Raw genomic sequence first — 8,558 nt, 5'->3', positions numbered from 1 at the left:
TTCTGTTAGGTTTTATTTAATATATAGTTCACAGGATACCAAGGGATTTTCTTCTTGAACATTGTGTGTGTGTGTGTGTGTGTGTGTGTGTGTGTGTGTGTACAATACAAAAGCCAGCTGCCCCATAGACACATTGAGTTTAAAATGCTGGAATGTCAAGTGAGCTCAAACCATGATTTTCTTATTTTATAGATAAGTAGAATGATGTCCAGAGACAGTTTTAAAGATGCACTGACAGATAGTCTTCTGTCAGGCCCTGACCTCGTAGGAGTTTGTAAAGACTACTTGAAAAATATAATTCAATAGCATAATCCTGAATGATGCTAATATCAAAAGCTGACATCCATTGGTGTTTAGTCATGTATTTGACAATGCAAAAAGGTGAAAAGAATGAAGTATGCTGAGAGACTTCCCTGGGTCTTTACTGTAGCTCCATCATTTACAAGTTGCACAATCATGACTGAAATAATAAAATAGTAAATTCTCTAGAGATAACATTCTCATGTGTGGTATAGAGCTAATTCTCTAGGTCTCTTTGCTCACCACAGCGTAGCACAGGAAGATTTAATGGTGTGACAACTATGTAAAAAAAAAAATCACTGGATTTAATTCATTCTTCTTTTTAAATTTTATTTGCTGTGTATGAGACAAAGTTTAAGTTTATAACCCAGCCAAAACTCTGGCTTTCTTTTCTTTAGTGCTGGGGTAGCGGGCACATAATACCATGCTCACCTACTCTCTCTTTCTTTCTTTGTTCCCTCCCTCCCTTCCTCCCTCCCTCCCTCTCTCTCCCTCTCTCTCTCTCTCTCTCTCTCTCTCTTTCTTTCTTTCTTTCTTTCTTTCTTTCTTTCTTTCTTTCTTTCATTCTTTCTTTTATGAGAATTTAGCAAACACTTTTCATACAGGAAGTATTTTTCTAGGCCCTGTGGGTCCATGAGTGGCCTGGAGAATCAGGGTGTAATGTCATGCAGCTGTTCCTCCACAGGTGAAGTCAGAGAAGAAACAATAAAAGGCAGTATGTCACAGGCTACTGAGGGCTATGTAAATGCATAAACAGGATGTGAAAATCAGATAAACTGGGCTTCACTTCAACAACACCCCCCCCCAGAGGAATCAGGAAGGTAACTTTTACCTCCTGGCAGTTGGAAAAACATGTTAAGGGAAATAAGAGGACAGGTCACCAAAGTAGGTGGAAGGCATCTGGCAGAGTAAACAAGCCTAAATAAGGCAAATTAAGAATATACTTAAAGTTTTGAGGAAGCTAAGGCTTTGCTAGGCTTCCATGACTAGCACAAACTGATATTTGGGCAGAGCAGAAATGGAGGCTATGAGGTTAAAAAGTATGATGGCTTTTGTTTATAGGAGACCGTGTGATCAGTTGTGGACATTAGATTTACTCTCAATGAGAATGTCAGCACAGTGCTGAATGACAAATATGGCATGTTTTTTGACATGCCGTAGATTCACACTAGACAATACCTTATTATGTGGCACATATAGAAGTTGGAGATACTTAGAAGTATTTGAACTAGATGAATTCAAATTGATCAGACATGTAATGGAAGTAGGACAGTAAGAAAGTATGAAAAGTCTAGTTAAAAACCCATTCAAAGAATTGTGTAGGAAATTTGAGGGAAATTGCACTGAATCTGTAGATTGCTTTTGGTAAAAATATGTTTTCACTATGTTAATCCTTTCAATTCATGATCATGGGAGTTCATCCCATATTTTGAAGTCTTCTTTGATTTCTTTCTTCTGGGACTTGAGGTTATTGTCATAAAGATATTTTACTTGCTTATTTAGAGTCACACCAAGGTATTCTATATTATTGTTGACAATTGGCTTGCTATATAGTGCTTTTGTTATTTTGATGTATGTGGCTTGTATACTGATTTCTCTAAGACTTTTAACATGAAGGGTTGTTGCTAAACTATGTTCATAGCAGCTTTATTTCTAGTAGCCAGAAACTGAAGACAACCTACATGTCCCTCAACTGAAGAATTGATAAAGAAAATGTGGTACTTCTACACAATGGATTAGTATTCATCCATTAAAAGCAATGATATCATGAATTGTGCAGGCAAATGGATGGAACTTGAGAATATCATGCTGAGTAAGATAACCCAGACCTAACTGAATATGCATGGTATGTACTCACTAATAAGTGGATATTAACCATAAAGTACAGGATACCCATAATATACTCCACAAACACAAAGAAGTTAAACAAAGAAGGAAGGTCCAAGCAAGGATGCTTGAATCTCACTTAACAGGGGAAATAAAATAGTCAGAGGAGGCAGATGGAGAGAGAGAACTATTTAGGAAAATGAGGGGGATGAGAGTGATTTTGGGTCAGGTTTGGGGAGATAGGAGAGAGGGACAGAGGGACAGGTAAACATTTAATTGGGGCTGGCTTACAGGTCCATTAGCAAGGCAGGAACATGACAGTGTCCAGGCAGGCATAGTGCAGGCTGAACTGTGAGTTCTACAGTTGCAGTTGGCTATTGGTGGGAGGGGGAATAACTAAAGGACCTGCCTGTTGCAAGGAATATTTAAAAGAAATGGAACCAGCATGTTCCCAGGTTGCCTCAGCCCCGTCAACCTGGCCAGCCATGCACTGGCAGGCAATGAGAGACCCATTTTTATCTCGTGGAGATTCTGACTCTGAACTCCACAATCTCTCCACCCAGCTCACTGGGTCCCCACTGGCGAGTCACTTCCATGCCAAATCTGTGCTTCAAATCCCCCATGGACTTTGTGGTGCACCTCAAGAAAACCCACATTTTGTTGCCATACATTTCTCTCTTGAACACAGAGGATCCACAGTGTGAAGGAAACCACAACACAAACTTATTTCAGAGTCAATGGTAACTCAATCTCTGGGCACAACAAATAAAACCTAATCTTGTAGGCCTTATTAAAATCTGATTCCTCTGATGGCAAATCTTTGTGAATCTGTCATGATACCGGGAAAATCTAGCAACTACATCTTACCCCTCTCATGTCCCCATTCCAAAAAAGATCCTAACTCTCTCCTGCTCCACTCTTCCTCCATCCAACCTGGAAGTCATGCCTACTTGCCCAGTGAGTGGCTCCTTTATTCATTAAGGGATTGGTTCACAAGAAGCTGCCTGAGTACATGACTCATTCCTCATTCCAGGAGAACAAGCACATGGAGCTATCCATAACACCTGCCAGACACTTAGGAGGGGAGCCCCCCCCCCCAGGAATTAATGGGGGTTACCTTAGCTGAGACGCACAGCAGTGGGGGTATGGAACTCAAAAAGACTACTTCTTGTAGCCAGGCAAAAACCCCATTGGAGTAAGGGGACAAAAACACCCCCACAAAAGTTCAATCACAAATTTACCCTGTCTACAAAACATGCAGGGACAGGGGATGGAACCAAAACTGAGGGAACGGACAGCCCAAAACTGGTCCAGCTTCAAATACATCCCATGGGCATGCCTCAATCCTTGATACTATTACTGATACTCTGCTATGCTTGTAGAAAAGAGCCTAGCAGAACTGTCCTCTGAGAGATTTCACTCAGCAGCTGACTAAAACAGATGCAGAGACCCAAAGACAAACATTGGATGGCACTTGAGGAATCTTATATAAGAGGTGGGAGAAAAAATGAGGGCCACGAAGGGGATAGAAATTCCACAGAAAGACCAACAGTGTTAACTAACCTGGACCCTTGGGGCTTTCAGAGGTTAAGCCACCAACCAAAGAGCATACATGGGCTGGAACTAGGCACCCTGCACATATGTAGCAGATGTGCAACTTAGTCTTCATGTGGATCCCCCAACAACTGAAGCAGGGGCTGTCTCTAAAGCTGTTGCCTGTTTGTGGAATATGCTCCCTGTCTTATCTAGGGTTTTATTGCTATCAACAGACACCATGCCCAAAAAAAAAAAAAAAAAAAAAAAAAAAACTCTTAAAGAACTACATTTAATTGGGACTTGGGGCTGGCTTACAGGTTTAGAGATTCAGTCCATTATCATCAAGGCAGGAGTATGACAGTGTCCAGGCAGGAATGGTTCAGGCTGATCTGAGAGTTCTACATCTTCATCTGAAGGCTGCTAGCAGAATACTGGCTTCCAGGCAGCTAGGATGAGGGTCTTAAAATCCACACTCAGAGTGATACCACACCTACTCCAATAGGGCCACACCTTCTGATATTGTCACTCCCTGGTTTGAGCATATACAAACAATCACATTCCACTCCCTGATCCTCATAGGCTTGTTAAAATATATGTGTCTATGCGGTGTCATAACTAAACATAGCATATTGAAATATACATTCAGTCCAATTTCAAAGGTCCACATAGTATAGATAAGTCTCAACAATGTTAAAAGTCTGAAGTTCAAAGTCTCTTCTGAGATTCATCCAATCACTTAAATATAATCCCCAAGGCCAGACAGGAAACCAGCTGGGCAAGCTCCAAACTCTGCATCACCATGTCTGATTTCAAGAAGGTCTTCAGATCTCCAAATCCTTTTTCAGCTTTGTTGACTACAACATACTTCTTTCTCCTGGGCTGGTTCTACTCCCTGTTAGAAGCTTCTCTCAGCAGATAGCCCATGGCTCTGACATCGTGAATATCCTGGAGTCTTCAAGATAACGTCAGTGTTGCAGCTTCTTGTTACATGATCTTCTGTGTTCCTCCAAAGGGCTGGTGTCACTTCTCTAGCTTTATCCTCTGTAGCACTCTAAGCTCAAGATTGATCCACTCCACCTCTGCTGCTGTTCTTTGACATCATCCAAGGGCTACAGATTCTAATAATGCTACTCCCTGGGCTGAGCATATACAAACCATCACATTCCCCTAACTGGATTGCCTGTTCAGGCCACAGTGGGAAAGAATGTGTCTTGCTCTTCAAAGACTTGATAAGCTAAGGAGGGGCATGCCCAGAAAGGACTCAACTGTCTCACAGGAGAAGTGGAGGAGGATGGTGGAGGGACTGTGAGAGGGAGGAGATAAATTAATTAATTAAAAAAAAACAAACAAACTTAAAAACCATAGGTGATAATAATGGAGATTCTTACACTAAGATATTTTATGCTGGGGGCCAGTCCAAGCATGGGGCATTCTTCTTTCTTGTCAGTTCTTTTTGAGGCATCTTCAGGGGGAAGAGCTTAGGTGGAGAGTAAGACTTTGTCGAGATATTTAGGGTTGCTATATAGTAAAAAGTTTACTTATCTAAGCCTAAGTTACTATGCTATTGTAGGTGACCTGCCTTCTGTGATCCTCTGAGGCCAGAAACTGCAGTTTCTGGCACCTAGCACCTCTTCTTTAAGCCACAAAGGATTAAGTAAATAGCCTTGTCTATCTCAATAGGAACTGTTGGGCTCTAACTTTCGGCCTGGCAGTCTGAAGTTGCAGGAAGAGAAGACACTTAAAGAAGTGATTATAAAGTTTATTACTAAGTTGTGAAAAGTTTCCTATGAAAGCTATCTAAGGGGAAAAAATGGAAAGATCCTAAGCAGGGAAAAGGAACTGTTCTCTAAGTGGGGAAAATATTGTAGTCTAAATGGGGAAAGGCAAAAAAGGTCTCCTCTATTGATGATACTTGTGCTTCTCTTTGTGCTCAATAATTATACATCTTCCAGAATACATGCTCACATGTTACAAAGTTTGCTGCACAATGGACTCACTAGGTATCTCAACTCTAGGGGGAATTCAGGGTCCCGGTACTCAGGTAGGCAAGAAGTTGGCGGAAAAATGACAAAAAGACACTGACAGAGAAAGACTGCTGTATCTGAATATAATTTCTCAAAGCAAGCATCAAACTTATATTATAGAAGAAAACAAAGAAGTTAGGTGACACATCAGCCAAGGTACATTGAAGTTATCTGACACAAAACAGAGAAAAGCATACATAAAGACTGGCAGGAACTAAGCAGTGGTTACAACTGAGATAAAAGGCGGCCCTTTTTAAAGTCCTCTAAAAGGAGCCAGGTGAGGATTTCACACCATAGTCACAATTTATGCTATTCCTCTGAACCATGTGAAAGTTTACACCAGGGGGTTCTGCTCTTGCTAACCTTTTCATGAATAATGAAATGCTGTAGTTCTTCCTTAAACCACAACCCTCCTTCTTCCTAGGCCATTGTAAATTCTTGCGTATGGGAGTGACTTGGCTATAATTCTAAGTTTACTTTGTAGAACTTGTCCTGCGATTTCTTGCTCTTACCCAGTAAATTGCAATGTCTGATTTCTTTCACTGTCATCAACACTGGAAGCATTTTGTCTGAATGAGTAGCACTACCTATGATATAATGCCAACTAACACAAGGACAAATCTGGAGCATTCATGCTATGGGATGCCAAGGCTCCAGGAGACTAGTTTCTGTGAAACATTTTGCCTCAGGACTGTGTCCAAGCTTTTGGGCTTGCCACCATGCAGACTTCACTGGAGTGGGTGTGGCAAATGTTCATCACAAGTTTCCAAAAATATCAAATCATAAATTGAAATAGAAGTTCACAGTGGTGAATGTTTACATGAATATCCATTAGGAGTAATTATCTGGCTAAACATCCATCATTTGAGCTCCACAGGTTCACTGAAGGTTTAAAACTATAATTAAGTCATTAGTGAAGTTTTGTATAGATAAACCCAACAGATATTTTATCTTCTGTCCTAGCACCTATAATAATTTGTTAGTTGCCTTTTAATGACCTTTGGTTAGCTGTTTTACAACTTCTTGGAATATGTTCTGAGTAGAAGAAATCTGGTTACCATCAAAGAGCAATTAACTGGTGACACATGGGAGACTGATAGAGTTCTCATTGCAGGTTTGACTATCAGAAAAGGACCCAATAGTAGTCCCATTATAAAAGAGTTTAATAATCACAGATATAATTTTAGGAATTCTTATAGGATCATCATAAAGACGTAAGTCATCTATTTGTCAATGTAGCATCACTACAAGATAGTACATCTTCATGGATCTGTAGAGATCTTCTTCAAAGGGGGTGTGCTCCTACTTAGTGATTGTTATATATGTTCAATAATAACAACAAGAAAAGCATATTAATATCAGGAATCTTTCCTAAAATGAGTCCCTCACAGCCTTGCTTAATGAGGGCTCACCGGTTGCAGATTATATAATAATCCAAGACAGGCCACTTCATGATGATCACCTGCTAGTTATTAGCTTGTTCCATTATGGATCCTGACAATACTAGCTAAAGTTTACTAACTTTTATAAAAGAAAACATAACCACATTTATAATGGCATAAAAATATTTAAAATTTTATTTTTTAAATGATCATTCATAATAGAACAAAGCAATAGTCTTGCCATTGGACATTTAATAACTGTGTTAGTGCAATACCAAAATAGTCACACACTCTAACATTACCACCGTATCATTTCCCTACCATTTGGGCATCGAGCCTCCACAGGACAAAGGGCATCCCCTCCCCAAAGGGCCCCACAAGGCCATCCTCTGCCTCATATGCAACTAGAACCACGAATCCCACAGTGTGTACTCTTTGGTTGGTGGTTTAGTCCCTGGAAGCTCTGGGGTGTCTGGCTGTTTGATATTCTTCTTCCTATGGGACTGTAAACCACTTTAGCTCCTTCAGTCCTTTCCCTATCTCCTCCATTGGGATCCCAGTGTTCAGTGTGATGGTTGGCTGATAATGAGAGATAGAAAGGTGTGGCTCCAGATTTGGGGGTAGGGGTGGGCAATGTGTGAAGGGACTGGTAAGAATGGAAGGACAGGAAACCATAACCAGATATTAGATATGCTGTGTGAAGAAAATCTGTTTTGAATACAAGATAAAAGAAGAAAAAGAAATTGGCTGCTCTGAAAACCCATCTGCATTGTTCCCGGGTTATACTCCGTGATGTTCACTGCAGCCACCTTCGCTTCCCACTGCCTCCTCCAATGCGGACTCTGGCAGCTTTCTCGCTAGAGTCCTCGAACTCAACTAATTCCTCACTCACGGCATTGGACCACCTGCGTGACCCACCATGTCAGACTCAGCAGTAGATACCAGCTCCGAGATCACCACCAAGGACTTGAAGGAGAAGAAGGAAGTTGTCAAAGAGGCAGAGAATGGAAGGGATGCGCCTGCCAATGGGAATGCTCAAAATGAGGAAAATGGCGAGCAGGAGGCTGACAATGAGGTAGATAAAAAGTGGAAGAAGGTGGGGAGGAAGAGCAGGAAGGGGAGACGGAGAAGGAAGAGGAGGAAGGTGACGGTGAGGAAGAGGATGGAGATGAAGCTGAGGAAGGTGAGATTCCTACGGACAAGCAGGTAGCTGAGAATGATGAGGATGACAATGTTGACACCAAGAAGCAGAAGACTGATGAGGATGATTAGACAGCACAAGGAATAGCTTACCTTACACACCACCGTGACCTATTCACACTCCACTTCCCATCTCAGAATTTGGTCACCTTAGAGTAGAGAAGCAGGCTCCGCCCACCTACAGCGGGCCATACCACCCACAGATGACATGTGGTCTCCACCACCCCCAATAAAACCACAACATGGACTGGCAACATGTGGGGGAAAAGAACCAGACCTTCCCAGGCCC

At 41.5% G+C, this 8,558-nt stretch overlaps 1 pseudogene; it reads left to right on the top strand.

Annotated features, from left to right (window-relative positions):
• The first annotated feature begins 7,988 nt into the window (after positions 1-7,988).
• Positions 7,989-8,341, top strand: Gm8260 (annotated as a pseudogene).
• Positions 8,342-8,558: the final 217 nt, after the last annotated feature.

Source organism: Mus musculus, chromosome X (genome assembly GCF_000001635.26).
Source record: "Mus musculus strain C57BL/6J chromosome X, GRCm38.p6 C57BL/6J".
NCBI lineage: Eukaryota > Metazoa > Chordata > Mammalia > Rodentia > Muridae > Mus > Mus musculus.
The sequence above is the reverse complement of the archived record's forward strand: the minus strand, read 5'-3'. Positions and strand labels throughout refer to the sequence as shown.